The 17,240-nt window shown below is 40.7% G+C and overlaps 1 protein-coding gene across 1 annotated transcript in view; it reads left to right on the forward strand.

The window, feature by feature from the left end:
- CNGB3 (cyclic nucleotide gated channel subunit beta 3) overlaps window positions 1-17,240 on the forward strand; it is a 127,636-nt gene that overhangs the window by 15,684 nt on the left and 94,712 nt on the right. The window lies entirely within an intron of this gene.

The raw sequence follows: 17,240 nt of genomic DNA on the forward strand, positions 1-17,240 counted from the left end.
CACGAGGGAACTGGGCTGGAATGAAAGGGTGTTTCTGTCCAGTTCATTGTCCCTTAGCAGCCAGTCATGGCCACTAACCAGGGTCTTTAGGCAGCCATTTGGCTAAAGGCCAAATCACACCAACAAAAACATTGCAGTCACATGTCTGAGTCATTAATATCATCGTGGAAACAGCTTACATACTTACTAGGCATGAATTTTGAAAAGAAAGAATTGAAGAGAATGCATGATTCTTCTCCGAGTTCACAACGAAATAGCTCTTCCAATTCTGTAAATATTTTATTTTTCCAGAAGATTGATTACTACTTCCTTTCATCTGCTAAAGAAAGTGTGGCATGATAACCAAGAATAATTATGGAAATGGGTAATCTTTATGCCACTGAAAGAATGCAGTTTTATAAATACTTCCCACAAAATTATTGGAAATATCACAAAAGAGATGGCAATTTCAATGTGAATCAGTGAATCCACAATAAAACCCAATTAGGAGACTGTTCATTTTGCCACTTCTTGGCATGTTACTATGTGCCTGCTGACCCACTTTGAATTGCTTAACTATAGTTAATACAATTGCAATAGACTTATGAAACAATAAGAGCGTACTCTTCTTATTTAACAGGCAAGAAGAGTTGTCATTTAAAAAGAATTTAAAAGTACTTATTCCTCCCCCCGAGCCCCATCCACGAGCTCTCTCAACAGCTCTCTGCTGTGTTAAACCACATGGTGCTGGTAGAAGTTACCATCATAATCTAGGACCCAGAGTATTGTAGACCGAACAACAGGCATCAGAAAGAGAGAGCTCGTTTTCAATAAGCACGAATCTGGCTGTATACGAAAATAAAAACTCACTCTATCACACACACAAAAAATGCTGTATGACGAAAATTAAACCTGACATATTATTTAGGCAGAGGAGAGGTTTAAACTGTTAGGTAAAGACCAGACTCTTACAACTGGGGTACGTAAATATTTATACCGTTTCTATAAGTGTTGGTGTTTGCAGAATGATTTGCAGTCGTAGTGGGTCATTGTTATCTTCACTCTGCAGATAAGCAGCCAAGGCACAAAGAGGTTAATTAGCCCGCCTATGGTAATAGGGTCAGCTCAGCCAAGATTAGACTGCGGAAGACTGCAATTCCTGAGCAGAACTTTCCTCCCTCCCACCAACACACTCACCTGCGGTCAACAGCTTAATCTTCTCAACTAATCTCTCTTTCTAGCACTTATTTTAGTATATTTAATTTCTTGTAATAACCAGTGGTGAAAGGTGGGTCTTTAAAGGGCTGACAGGGAAGCCATAACTCACATTCTTACGGATGTATTCCTCTCAACTCATATCCACTCCTAGTATAGGACTTTTATTCTTCCGAAATATGAAATTGGACACCTTTCAGTTATCCCAAAAATGTATCAATCAGCATATCTCAAAGACACAAACTCCTTGGTGTGAGCTATAACGCCGTGCCGGGTCTCTCCCACCTAGTTTTACTCTGTCCTCTCCCAACACACAACCCTCCCCTACCTTCCCATCTCTCTGCTCCAGTCACACCAGTCCTAGTTCAGTCTCTTGTACTCGGGAATTGATTATTTTCCGAAATAATTAATTATTCTTTCTGCCATACAGGCAGCAAAATGGCTTGAGAACTATTGACAAGCTAGTTGATCCAAGTTGGCTTAAAGCTCTTGCTTTGTTTTGAGACGGCTGGTCACACTTTTCTTCAGGATTGAGTGAGAACCAGCTGCATTGACGGAGGAACTTAAAAGGGCCACTGGAAGTCTAGTGTCACTTTTAACTAATATTACTGGGAATCCGAATGTTCCAGTACCACGTGGGACTCACCAAGCCTTCCTGTTCTGATTTCGTGGGCCTCGGTAGTACCACATCTAGAATCCCAGAGCACAGAGTTTTTATACATCACCAGAAAGTATCAAAGATAAAATAACTTCCTACTGAGAGTGTTACTTTGCAATGCTCTCAATGAGTAAAGGTCATTTTGGTGTTTGCAGTTATTAAAAATCAACTACTTTAACCTCAGGCAAGGTCAGGTTTTAAAAGCTCTTTCTCCTCGGAAAACATGAAGGATTTGATTGACTGCAGGCACTAAATATAGATACTGTATGAGTGACTGATTCTCACCTCAAGTTTTTGAATTTGGAGAAAGATTGTGTGTGTTTGTGTGTATATATATCTATACATATATATACACACATAAAGAGATTTATTATAATAAATTGGCTCACATGATTCTGTAGACTGAGAAGTTCCAAGATCTCCAGTTGGTGAACTGGAGACCCCAGGAGAGCCAATGGTGTACGTCCAGTCTGAGTCTGGTGGCTGCAGAACGAGGAGAACTGATGGCATAGTTCCAGTCTGAAAGCTGGCAGGCTGGAGACCCAAGAAGAGCTGATGCTTCAGTTTAAGTCCAAAATCAAGGAAAGACCATGTCCCAGATCAAACAGCCAGGCAGGAAGAGTTCCCTCTTAAATCGCAGGAGGGTCAGCCTTGGCATTCTATGCAGGCCTTCAACTGATTAGATGAGGACCACTCACATCAGGGAGGGCAATGTGCGGTTCTCAGACTACAGATTCAGATGTTAATCTCGCCCAAAACACCGTCACAGACACACCCAGAGTAATGTTCACTCAAATACCTGGGCACCCCATGGCCCAGTCAAGTCAACACATAAAATTAGCCATCACACCATCTCCATCACACACAGAAGGGAGTTGAAACTGTACGAGTCCTGGTTTTTCTGAGGCTAAAATGCAGTCTCTTCTCACCGTTTCACACAGTCCTCCCACCTCACCTGCAATGTGCTGAATGTTTGCGTGTCCTCAAAATTGGTATGGGGGAGCCCTACACCCCAATGTGATGGTATTAGGAGTTGGGGCTTTGGAAGGCGATTAGTTCATGAGCATGGACCCCTCATGAATGGGACTAGTTCCTCCTAAAAGGGACCCTGGAGAGCTCTCTTGCCCTCTTTTTACCCTGTGAGGATCCAACGAGAAGCCTGCACACCAGAAGAGGGCTCTCGCCAGAACCCGAATATGCTGGCACACTGCCCTAGGGCTTCTAACCTCCAGAACTTGAGAAATAAATTTTTGTTGTTTATATTCCACCCAGTCCATGAGTACTTTGTTATAGTAGCCTGAACTGACCAGGACGTCACCCAGCCCAGGCTTACCCAAAACTCTTTAATATAGTCTCTGTACCCTTGGGCATCCTTAACAATGACCTTCATCTTGCCACAGAACAGAAATGCTAACGTTAACGATTTACAAAGTTGGGTATCCTGTTTATAAAATGTTCCCTTGTCTCAATATTGTTTTGTAAGAATAAAAGAGCATGGATATATATTTAAGCCAAATTCACATATTACATCCATTTAGCTATTTATATATACACGAAAAGAAGAGGTGAGTAAATTTTATTATTATGAAGATGTGAATTTCATAAAACAAAAGTCACTTCTGTAATTTTTTTTTGTCATCCAACCCTCAATAAGATTCTAAATAGAACCTAAACTAATTTTCTAGCCACAGTAACAATACTTATCTCAAATATATGTCAGCCCAGGAGATTTTTTTTCAAGATATCCAAGTATTACACGTCCACATTTCTGACTGGAATCCATTTGTATTAAACCAGCTTGCTTGCTCTATTCTTTCTTTTTATATCCTTTCACAACATTTTCTAAATTGTCTATCCAGTGAAAAGAAATGCTTTGCAAATCTTCCCTGAAGAAAGCAACCAATTCATTATCTTGTCAGATGAATCATTTAGCTCCCAAAAGACATGGACTTCACCCCCGGAAAGTGCCATTGATGCCATTTGTCCATTACTGAGAAAAAACAGCCTGTTTCTGGTATTCTATCTCAGCACATTCTTATTTTTTAATATAAAAAAGTATATTTTGATAGACACTAATGAATAGCAAGCAAAAGAAGATGTGTTTTGCCCGGAAATGTCAAATAGCTATGTCTGGAAAAGGAGGCAGAGTTGAATGGCTGATAGGTTAAGTGGTTAAACGATGAACAAGCGAGTGAGCGAATCGTTCAGTGCCCATGACTGGGGTGCCCTCGAGACTGACTTTCACAGTTGGTATATGACTTTTCACCACTGCTGCCACCCATAATGCTGAGAACGAAGGTTATTTCTATGAATACTCTTCTTTGTTCCATAACAGCAATCAGTCTCTATTTGGGTGCTTTTAAAATAGGCAATCATTTCACAGCAGGAACAATGAGAGCAGAAGAGAATTCAGAATCCTATCAGCACTCATAAACACTGACGTTTATTGTTTTGTAGCTAGAAAGAGCAAGAATAACTGCAGTAAAGATGCTTAAAAATCCATATGTGACTTGATAGTTGAATAGAAAAGGAATGTCAGCTATCAAGTTTACGAAAATAAAATACAATTTATACTTCAATAATTTATAAGCTTGTAAAAAAAGGGAAATCTGCTACATATGTGATAATTTTGTGGAATGCATAATAAAAATGATGCACTATTACTTCTAGCCCCAAATTAAAAGAAGTAATACTTTTATAATTAGGCACTGCAGATGCTTTTAACAATGGATTGGCAATTCATTTTTTTTTTAAGATTTTTTTTTTCCTTTTTCTCCCCAAAGCCCCCCAGTACATAGTTATATTTTCTTTGTTGTGGTCCTTCTAGCTGTGGCATGTGGGATGCTGCCTCAGCGTGGTTTGATGAGCAGTGCCATGTCCGCGCCCAGGATTCGAACCAACGAAACACTGGGCCGCCTGCAGCGGAGCGCGAGAACTTAACCACTCGGCCAAGGGCCCAGCCCCTGGCAAATCATTTTTAATAATGATGGCTAATTTCTATTTCTACCCATATGGCAGACTAAACGTTTATGGAAAATTCTCCTTGAGGAGAATGTAATTAAAAACAGTGATAAAATATAAAACCTACATTTGAATGCATTTCTGAGCTGGTAGAAAATAAATTCTATCAACAGAAAGTTTCAAGAACTGCTGTTTGCTTTGAGAATTTATTCCAAATTCTTATGGCCTAGATCTGAGTTAAAATGTGTTATCAGTGAAACAAAAGCTGGGGTTACACTGGGTACAAGGACAGACTGGAGACTCCTTCATAAAACTAGGATTGCAAACGGTAACCCATAGGAAGGGAAACTATCCCCTAGGGAGAAACAGTGGGAATGATACTTGTCTTCACCCTGAGTCTGAGTAGAGAAAAAGGAAAGAAATTTGCAATCAGGAAGAAGAAAGGAAAGCGAAGAGGCTAGGAGAGACAGAGGAGGGAGACGAAAGGGAAGGGAAGGGAAGGGAAGGAAAGGAATCCTTAACCAAAAGCCAATATCAGATAGATCTAGAACCAGAATTCTTATGACGTCTGTATCCTGAAAAAAAATTGAAGCTAAAAAAGTATTTAAAATGGTTAAGTTTGAGAACACAGGTGTCTGCCAAAAACCAACACAATTTGGAAGAAAACAAACTTTAAAACCAGGCCTCAAAGTATTCCCATAGATAAAGTTCCCACTAATGTAAACTCACAACCAAAAGTTACTACACAGTGAGGACATAAATCTCTGTCAACACGGCAACGGAAACAACAAACTGCAGACTCAGACTCAACATGTGCAGATGCTAAAATGACCAAAAACAGATATACGTATGTTAGGTATATTTTGTTTTGTTTTGTTTTTTAGGGAAGATTAGCCCTGTGCTAACTGCTGCCAATCCTTCTCTTTTTGCTGAGGAAGACTGGCCCTGAGCTAACATCATGCCCATCTTACTCTACTTTATATGTGGGACGCCTGCCACAGCATGGCTTGCCAAGTGGTGCCATGTCTGCACCCAGGATCTGAACCGGTGAACCCTGGGCTGCTAAAGCAGAATGTGCGCACTTAACCGCTGTGCCACCGGGCCAGCCCCAGTATGTTAAGTATATTTAAAAAACAAAAGAGAAGATTGAAAACAAGACAAAGGAATAAGAAATTGTCAGAACTGACAAGGCATTTTTGCAAATAAACTAAGCAGAACATCTGGAAACAAAACATATAATCTCTAAAACTAGAAAGTCAGTGAGCTAGACATCATATTAAACAGAGTTGAAGAATCAGTAAAGTGGATGATCAATCTGAAAACAATCACCCAGACTTCCACTATAGAGAAAAAGGATGGGAAACATGAAAGAGAGAGATTAAGAAGCATGGAGGAAAGTGTAGGAAGGGACAAAATGTATATAATCGGAATTCCAGAAGAAGATAACAAATAGAATGATGGAGAATCAATATTCAAGGAGATAATAAAATTGATGAAAGACAGCAACCCCCAGATTCAGTAAGCCAAATGAATGCAAATCAGCGTAAATAAAACGAATAATCCTAAATACAGGCTAGTGAAACTTAAAAGTACAAAAGACAAAAATAAGATCTTTAAATTAGCCAGAAAGAAAATACAGACTACCGCAAATAGGAGAAGTAAACTGCTATCTGACCTCTCAACAGTAGCAATGGAAACCAGTAGACAGCAGAATGGCATTACCAAGATTCTAAAAGTGATAGTCAACCTAGAATTCCATGCCTGGCAAAATTGTTCTTCAAAAATGAGAGTAAAATATGGACATTTGCAGTTAAGCAAAAATGAAGGGAGTTTAGGAAAATTTTAATGTATACTTCAGGGAAAGGAAAAATGATCTGACAGGGAAAGACTCAAACTGCATTAGTCAGAGACTGGTTGGGAGAAAGAACTTGTAAATTTTCAAGAAGACGTTATTAAGTCCAAGCAATGCAATAGTTTAAAAATTGTTGTAAGGGGTGAGGGGGAAATTTCAAGGGTGGAGATTGCACCCCAGGAATCAGGAAAGTGCAGGAAGTAGCTGCCCCTCGACCCCACAGGCAGAGGCTCGCAGTAGAAGACCGAGTCTGGAGAAGGTCAGGAAGTGGCTGCCGCCTCTGAGGAGGCACGCTCTGGTCTTCTGCCAGATGAAACAGGAGCCGTGACTTCCTTTCAACTGCCAGGTTTCCTACAAGTGTCCCTCAGCAGTGGAATCTAAATCAGAACCCCCCCAGCAAGGAGTTCTTAAAAATGAGGCTCCTGAGCTTTGAGCCACGGCAATAACATGGGGGAGTATAAAAAGGAACAGAAATGCTACTGATGGCAAACGGGCAATCCAGCACAGAGATTCAAGAAGCGAGTGAGGAAAATGGCAAGCATGTGAATAAATAGAAATAACATTGACACCCTGAAACAATTACAATAATGTCTAAATCGAGGGTAAAAAGTGAGATAGAACTAAACGACCCCGTCTGTGGCGGGGTGACTAGAGAATTCAGAGCTTGATTGATTAGAACTTCTTAATTAAACATGCATGTTAAAATACCTTTGATAAACACTAAATTAATTAGAATATTTAACCTCCGTCCACTGAACTTACACGGTTTTAAGACTATAAGATGATACAGGTAAGAGACAGAGAACACGCCCAAGCAATCCTATCACGAAATGAGATCAGTAATTCCACGCTCCTAGAGAGATTGATTTTAAAATACTTCTCTTTGTTTATTAATAGATCAAGCATTTTAAAAGTCACTAAGGATATATTTGAACAACACAACTTCAAAACTAACTCTAAAGCATATTTAGAGAAGCCTTAAATCCAGTAATTGAGGAATGTACAGTTATTTCAGCTCACAGGGAACATGTACAAAACCCGACCGTATGCTCTGCCCAGGTAAAATCTGTAATGTCTCACCAGGGGCTCTTCGAAAACACAGGTGTCTGCGCTCTCCCCTCAGTGATACCGACTTACCGGGTCTGGAGCAGGTTTCAGGCATTTCAGGTCTGAAAACTTCCTCAGGTGATTCTCACGTACATCCAGGATGCAGAACCATTTCACTAGAACATAAAGTAGGTCTCGACAAATTTTAAAGATTTCACAGCATGTGAATATATTTTCCAACCGCTATGCAATAAAGTTAGAAGTTAATTTTTACCAAAATTTTGAAAAAAAAAATCTCACATAAATTAAAATTTAAAATACACTTTTAAGTGACCCTTGGGTCAAAAAATAAATTTAAAAATACTTAGAAAGGAGCAGCAATGAAAATATTGCACATTGAACTTCTGGAAAAGTAAAAATACTATCAGATATTTGCTTTTGCTTTTCTGTTTTGGGTTTTTTTTCTTCTTTTCCTTTTTTTAACTAGAAAATTGGATTACAAAGTCTACTTAGAAGAACAAACATGCAAAAATAGCCAGGAAAACCCTGCAAAATAAGAGTAATGGAGGTGGTGTTAGTCCTACCAGATATTAAAACCTACTTAAAATCTCTATAATAAAAAAAGTGTGGTATTGGGATATGAATAGATAAATGAGTAGAATAGAATAGAGAATACAGAAATACATCTAATTACCTTTATAAATCTAAAGTATGAAAACTGAAAAAAGAAAAACTAATGTATGATAAGGTTGGCACTTAAAATCAGTACAGAAAAGGTAGATTTAAACAAATGGTGTTCCAGTAACTGGATAGCAGTATGAAATAAACTAAAGTTGGATCTGTCCCTCATGCGTAGACAAGGGTAAATTCCCAACGACTCAGAGATTTAAATGCAAAATAATGAAACCATACAAGTACTAGGGAAAAAAGGGGCAAATTCCTCTATATCCTGGAAATGTACATTAAGAGCTAAGATTCAAAATTCAGAAGTAACAAAAGAAGAGCTTGATACATTTTACTACATTAAAAAAAAGACTTTGGGGGTCGGCCCAGTGGCGCAGCAGTTAAGTTCACATGTTCTGCTTTCGTGGCCCGGGGTTCACCAGTTTGGATCCCGGGTGTGGACGTAGGCACTGCTTGTCAAGCCATGCTGTGGCAGGCATCTCACATATAAAGTAGAGGAAGATGGGCATGGATGTTAGCTCAGGGCCAGTCTTCCTCAGCAAAAAGAGGAGGACTGGCTGCAGATGTTAGCTCAGGGCTAATCTTCCCCCAGCAAAAAAAAAAAAAAAGACTTTGCATAACAACAACAACAACAACAACATAAGCAAAAGACAAAAGAAAAACTCGGCAAAATATCCAGATATGAAAATTCTCACTGCTCCTTTCTTTGGGGAGTGATCCTTTTATTTTGCGACTGATAGCATGCATTTAAATTTTGTTTCCGTTAAGATACTTTAAGATTGTTAATGACTTGATCCACTTGATATCTTTGTGAGAGAAGTGACTACCACTATTTCATCTTCTTTTCAAAATTCAATACCAGAAGCACAGTGTACTTAGTTAATAGGATAGAGTAAACCAATATGTCATGTAATCCCAGGAGTAAAACAATAATCCTGATACTCAATATGGTACAATCTGAAGGTCCATCTTTACCTCAAAAAGAGAGGAATTATTAGCAGTATATATATATATATGTATGTACTACATATAACAATATTCATATGTTATGTATACATTATTCATATATATGTATATTTGGTGGCTAATTACTTGCTAGAGCCTCCATCTGTGCCTTCTACTCTTACAAGTCATTAATAAGGCTGCCAGAAATTAGATGCAGGGTACCAAGATGAAACGGGCTAGTGTCAGAAAGAGCGAGAGTGCTTCCCCGGCTAGCATTTACACATGAGTCAACAGACAAAAGACAAGGATTTTATGAGCACGTGCGCTAGACCTGGGAGAGGAACAGGCCTATGGACACAGTTTACATCTTATTTAAAATCGCATCACTATTTCGGTTGCCTGTTGCCATAGAAAACCACAGCAGACAGAACTTGTATCTCTCTCTTTCTTTTGGGGTAGAAAGAAGGAAATCAGGAAATTTTTATATTGTTTTATGGCACCTAAATTGTGACTTAAAAATGGGTCTTCTTGTGTACCTAGCAAAATGAAGGGAACCATAAGATCATTGGATCATTGATGGATTGATTGACAGTTTTTGAAAATTACTCAAATGGACAAACCCAGATTTCTATGAGGCAGACACGTTCACTCACGAAGAAAGCGCCCTGGACATAGGGGAAGAACAGAGAGCCTGACGATGGACGGGACAGGAGAGAAAGGGATGCTGATGTGAACCTGAGTGCACTAGAGGTCCTTCCCACCACACAGAGCCAATCCAGCTGAGAGCTACCATATGGAAAAGGGAGTCCAGTGATGCCAATGGCATCCGATTTTTTCAAGGAAATCTCAAAATCTAGAAGCCCATATTTCAAATACTACCAAATAATTTGAAATCCTTTTAAACTACAGGCCAAACAAAGCACAGCTACAGGTCATCAGCTTTCCGTCTCTGCTCTGAAAGAATAGAATAGTTCTAAACAAGTTCACTGTTTAAAAACTATAATTCCATTATAAAGGTAATGATGTGGTCTGTAGGAGAAACATTCCTTAACGCTGCTCTCAGTGTAAAGCCCTTATAGAGGACAGAATCAAAGCTATAAGAATATTTTGCGTATTTTAATTAACAACTTTATTGCATTTCTTTTCAATATTATTTTTCCTGCTATTTTTAGGATTTTAGCTTATATTACAATTTTTTTTAGACATTGTATTTTAGATATTTGAGATATCTTTTGTCTGACATAATTTAATAAGCAGTTTCCCATGCTAATAGAATGTTTTTCAGCCAACCTCTTTAATGCATTTGTAATAGTCCAAACATGCATCAATAGCAAGAACCTATAGAAGAGATTTGGTTGATTTTACTTGAAAGTTGATTGACTGATGGAGGCTGGAATATCTGGTAAAAGTAGGTAAAATGGAAGCTCCCCATAGTGAGAAAATAAATGGACGAGTCACCATGTTTCTTAAAATCTTTATCTCCTTGGAAAGAGGAAAGTGCCTAGGCCTGGCATTAGTACAAGACAAAGGAGTAGAGATGGGGAGGAGGAGCCCTCCCTCCCTGGTGACAGTAGAAACAAGAGTTGAGTCATTTGGGGAAGAAAGAAAAGGTTTCCACCTCCTGAGAGACGATCTCACCCAGGAGAAACAAAACCAGCACACTGATTCGCAGCCTACAGATTTTCAAGACGCAGCAAAAATGCTACACAGACAAGTTGAAGGAAGCCCACCTAAATGTCTGCTGGCCTGTGCGAGTCAGGGTAGGTAAGCTCATCAGACGCTTCTGTGCTCTCTCCTCCCTTTCTGAGCAGGCAGGGACCTTAAATTTTCAGCAAGTCAGCAAACAAAGGCATGGGGGTTACTCAATCGCTGGAGAGAGGCAATTGCCGGAGGGGTTGACAATTTTATCTCCAATGTTTAGCTCAGGGTCTGGTACCTACTATACGCCATCAAAGATAACCACTTTGTGAATAAAACATTGTGTGTTCCATTCTACTCCAAGTAGATTCCTAGAAGGGGAATCACAAAGTGAAATATGTACATATTTTTAAAGTTTCTGATAGAAATTTTATGAGTATATTTTTAGGCTTAAACATTGTTCTCATTTTAAATACAGGAATCTTTTCAAATATGGCTGTTTCACTAGCTGTGAAACATCTTGACGTTAAAAGTTCTTCCTTTATACGGAAGGGAATGTTTTCATTTACTGTTACCCTCTTCCAGCATCCCACGGTACCTGGACGGTTTGTTACAGAATATGGTAAAACATAAAACTTAGAGCTTAAATGTCTAATAATTCAATACCAATAAATGTTCACTCTAATTCTGCTGAGACAAGCAATAGTCTAGCAACTGGTTTACGCGCCAATAATCAGGCAGGGAAATCGCTTCTACCCAGCCTGTGATTCATTTCATTGTAACCATTCATGTGCAGTCTCCTCCACTGCCCTCATCTGGGCATCCAGCTCACAGAAACAGGGCTGTGTGAGCCCAGCCAGACATGGGTTATGGTAAGACGTTGACACACCATAGGATAACCACTGTGCTGTATAGGAAAAAGCAGCCAGGAGACAAGTTGACAAAACAGGAGCAATCAGAAGAGAAGATCCACACGCTTCCACCGCCGTGTGTGACAGGTGTCTGTGTCTGTACCCACTGAATCAGTCTTTACTCCTATTACAATGGATGAGCTGAACATATTTGTGTCCACAGCCAACTCCTCTACTGGCGTGCCTGTTGCCTCTCCCCTACTCACCGACGTCACTCCCACAATTGTTCTCTTTGTTCCTCTCTCCGTTGGACCATTTCTGTAAGCATATAAACACGTTGCAGCATTTCTCGCATTTAAACAACTGCAACAAAATGTCTCCCTAGGTCCCATGAGTGGCCAGCTGTTGTTCTGTTTCTCTGTTCCCCTTTACAGCAAACCTCCTCAAACCAGCTACCTACATTAACTTTTTCTCCTTCCTCTCCTCCCCTGTTCTCTTGAAACTGTTTCAACCAGGATTTTATTCCTTCATTCCACCAGCTTTTGTCTACTTTTATGACAGCTTTTTTTGGTTTTCTCCACTTTTACCAAAGTCAACAATGCCCTCCACACTGCTGGAGCCAATGGCCAGTGCTTGGTTCTGCTTTTTGCCACCGAGCAGCAGCAACCCACGGTTGATCCCTCACACTCTCCTTGAAACACTATCTTCATTTGGCTTGCAGATCCCACTCTCTCCGACTGACGCCCTACCTCACTGCCCACTCTTCCTCACTGTTCATTGACGGCTCTTCCTCATCTCCCCAACCTCTAAACTTTGAAAGTCCCAAGCACAGTCTTCAGACCCCTTCTCTCCTCCACCTACATTCTCTTAGTACATGACTTTATCTGGTCCTATGGCTTTAAGCAACATTGACACCCTGATGACTCTCAAATTTATATCTCTAGTTCGGATCTCTCCCCAGAACTCCAGTTTCAAATACCAATTGCTTACTTAATATCTCCATTTTGGTGTCCATTAGACATGTCAAAGTGTATATGTCCAAAACCCTTAATTTCCCTCACTTCTTCCAATTCTGCTCCTCCCACAGTCTTCCCCATCTCAGTATAAGGCACTTCATTCTTCCGTTTGCTCAAGCCAAAAATTCACCCTTTTCTTTCTCTCATAGAGCACAGCCAATCCAACAGCAAATCCTGTTAGGTCTTCCTTTAGGCTATATTCAGAATCTTACCATATCTCAGCACCCCCACTGCTCCTACCATAGTCCATCAACTCTCACATAGCTGTTGCTCTTCCTCCGCACCTGTCACCTAGCATCCACTTCTTGACCTTCTATGGTCTATATTCAACAGGGCAGCCCGGTGATCATGCTGAAATGCAAGTCATCCTTTCTCCTCCAGATTCTCCACTGGTTTCCCATCTTTTGCTGAGTGAAAGCTAAAGTTTTCACAACAGCCCACAGGACCCTGCATTAACTTCCCTCCCTCGCCCCTGACCTCCCCACTGCTTCTCTGATCTTGGCTCCCACCACTTTGACTTCTCACTCTGACCCAACTGCCCTGGAACAATCCTTCAGATGTCTATGTAACTTCCTTCCTCACTTCTTTCAAAGTCTCTACTCAAACGTCACCTTACGGAAAGGCCTTCCTTGACTGCTCTGTAGAAAATAGCGAGCCCTTTCACTCTCTGTCTCCCTCACCCTGACTTGTTTTTCTTTGTAGCATTTATCATTACCTGACACGTTCTGTAGTTTTTAAATGTCTATATTGTGTCTCTCCCTACTAAAAAGTAAGGTGCATACTTGAGGGAAAGACACATTATGTTTACTTCTAAATTCCCAATGCCCAGAAGACTCCTTGGCATATAGTAGGCCTACAATAAATAAATGCTAAATGAATGAATGGAATCCCCAAATTACGTCATTTTGGAGGAAAGATAATGTTTTTTCCCATAAATTTGTGACTTCATCCTTAAAATTCTTAAATTTAGAATATTGTCAAGTTAATTTCTCTTAAGTAGCTCTGCACATCTTCTTCCCTGAACATATTTGACAAAGCTCCATGTCTGATTTCACAAGATTTTTATCACAAAACACCACCAAGTCTTTTTCAGTGGCTCGAAGCAGATACACAATTTAATGTGCTTTTAAGCTATTTGGGGTCAAAAACAAAATTGGACCCTCATGCTTTAACTGATTCCACAAGTATAAGAAGTAGAAGTTATGCATTCGATTTCCTCTCTACAACTGTTGGTTTCAGCTGCAATCATTCTAATGACTCATATGACAACCAGATTTGGAGAAAGCACTGTAATCAGGAGGTGATTGCACTGAGTGTTCCCCTCCAGAGTCAGGACATGACTCAAAACTCAAATGAAAGGAAAACTATGGTTTAAGTCTCATCTTCAGTGGGCATCAGTCCACGCAACCAAAGCACCAGGCTGCGGGACACAGCAAGCCTTCTATTCAGAGCAGAGCTAATCAGAGAAAGGTTTTGCTTCTCCCCCAGGATTAAGATACAAATGGCGGCCACATGAAAGAGCTCTCCAGACTGCTGCACTTTTTCCCACTTGGAGCTCGATGTAGTGTTTTCCTCCAACTAATGAGCAATGCATTTACTCACATGCTTTTAAAATTAGAATCAGAGGGTATTTTTTAAAGTAATGAATGTTTTACTTAAACGGTACTAACGTGTGTTTTGAAAGGAACTGGAAATGTAACATATGGTTCACGTGGACTTAAAGAGGGCCGTTCAGACATTAATCCGAGGGAAGACGGCCTGTTTGCCCAGTCGGCCCCTTAGGCTCAGCAATCTTTACTCAGTCATCCGTCTACTCTACTGAGATCAGATATTTGCTTTTAATAGGACCTGAAAAAGTACTTCACTCCCTACTTTATACAGACGATTTTTAAAAGATTCACTGAGGAATATAAACTACAATACGGAAGGAATTCATATTCTGATTATTAACAGGCAACTTATACAGGCAACTGAATTCCCATCCTAGGCTGACTCTTAGTGTAAGGACTCCATAAAGAAAGTTCCCAAGCTAACAATTCTTCCTCATCAACCTGGTGAAAATTTAGCCAGGTGCAACAACAACAACAACAACAACAACGACAAGTGTCTGTCTTAGCTTCTTCAGACGGGCATCTGGTCCCGCAACACCCGCTGTTCCTATTCCATGTCTCACTATATCCACTCCGTTTGGATCTACTCCACGAGCTGAGGCAAATTCGAATTTAGCAGGCCCCGCAACTTAGCATCTTACGACCCCCTGTGGTGAAGCGTCTGTCGGCATATGTAAGGCATCCACAGCTCCATCCTGGAAGCTCGGGGTGCAACTCCACTCTGAATCCTCATCTGCTCACGTCGGGTGTGTCCCTGATATCCAGCCTGCACCTGTGTTCGGATTTGACAATTTTTGTCTGCGGAATCTCTTCTGCTTACAATCAGGGGTTTTCTGCTCTTAAGGGCTTACATGATTAGATTGGGCCCATCTGGATATTCGCCCCTTTTAAAGTCTGTAACCTGCAAAGTTCCTTCTGCCATTAACGTAACATGTTCACAGGCTCCAGGCATGAGAGCATGGACAACGTCTTTGGAGGGGCCATTTGGCCCAACACACCACCTGATACTTTCATTCATGCGTGAGGTCTGTTCACTCCGGAAAATTCAAATAGTTTACTGACCCATCGTATAATTTTGGCAGGGAAATACAGTAAAAGACTGAACAAAACTTAAACGATGAAAATGAAAACTTTCCAAGACCTGAGTTTTAATTGGGCAAAGAAAAAAGCTGCCTACTCACGGACGGAAATACATATGAGAATTCTACTCACAGTGAAATACTGGCAAAGGACTTCAGCAGATAATTAGAATTCCTGGGCAATTTGCTTCATCCAAGATACTTTTTAAGAGGTGTGGGGAGGGGTTTATTGCCTGTGGATAGCTTTAAATCCTTGGACATGGGCTAGTTTAGATTAATTCTAAATTTAATTTTTAACTCTAATCGATCCTTAAACGTAGCTGCTAATACAGCCTTCTAGTTCCCAGGTTGCTAGTGACCCCGAATGAAGGAAACCTACACCCCCACCCCAGTCATTCACTCCTACAGACGACGCCCCAAATAAAAATAAACAAATAGACGGTGTTTTGAAAGTCACCGGTTGTTTGGAACTCCCAATGCATTTTTCCATTGTAACAATGCTAAAAATAGCAGTTAGATGCCTAGGTGGACCTGCGGAATTCAATTTAGATGATCATTCTCTGAAAACCAGCAGTGCTGGGAAAGAACCATAGAACTAATTTGTGAGAAACTGCGCATCACCGCGGCGGGGCCCTGCCAGGAGCGCGCTGTCCCGGCCCCCAAGGTGGAGCCAGTCACCTGGAGATGAGCGCACCAGGGGGGGACTTCCGAGTCCCTATGAGGTGTCCAGAGACTGTGCAGAGGGTCCTTCAGAGAAATGACCGCAAGGAGGAGGCAAACGTACAAAGCTCTCGAGGATAGGGCAGAACGTCCCCCCCAGGCAGCCTCGGATAAGCCTAGTTTCCAATGATGTGCAATTTTCTTATGTTTTCAGCCTGCACTTTCCTTTGGCTCCGTCAATGCCTGATAGCTAAGTGTCCAGCATCCCTGGTTGACAATATACGAGAATGCAGCTTGATGGATTTTTCCTCCCCTTCTGTGCCTATCTTAAGCACAATCCTTAATGATCTGCAATGTCTTGACTGCTAGAAACAATAAGAAAAATTAATTTTTATAGCGTTTATTCTTTCTCATAATATATTTTACAGATGCCCACCGTAGGAAATTTGAAAAAGAACACAAACTAAAGTTTATAACGATAATCTCAACACTCGGATGTAACCCATAGCTACCCAGTCTTTGTGTAAAAGTACAAATGAACGAATGAAAGAAGGAATGAGCAAGTTGGTAGCATAAAACTGAAAAGAGGCTTTCCTCGGTTGTACGAGCCCCTGGCAGCACGCAAGCGTCTGCTCGGCGCTGGCTCCTACCGCTCAGTGGGCTGCTGAACCGAAGTCACAACGACGCTTAAACTTTGCTCAGTAAGACCTGCCTTTGAGCAGCCTGGTTTTGCACCATAAAGACGCACTTACACTGCCCTCCAGTGCCCGTCCTCAAGATGCAATGTAGCAGCATGCATCATCAGAATGATTGCAAAGCTGAAAAGAGATCAAAGGAAACGATGACTAAGGGGTAGAAGGAAATGATTAGAAAGGAAATTAAACGGTGTGCACTCAGTGAACTCCTATTATGGAAAAATAAATTATCAAAAGCTCTCTTTTTCTTCTTCTCCTCCCCACCCCATCCCCACCTGCATCTCTTTACCAACAGGGCGCACACACTTCTGTTCTTTCTGATCACGCCTGTAACTGGAAGGAAAGGGACC

Source organism: Equus przewalskii, chromosome 8 (genome assembly GCF_037783145.1).
Source record: "Equus przewalskii isolate Varuska chromosome 8, EquPr2, whole genome shotgun sequence".
Taxonomy (NCBI): domain Eukaryota; kingdom Metazoa; phylum Chordata; class Mammalia; order Perissodactyla; family Equidae; genus Equus; species Equus przewalskii.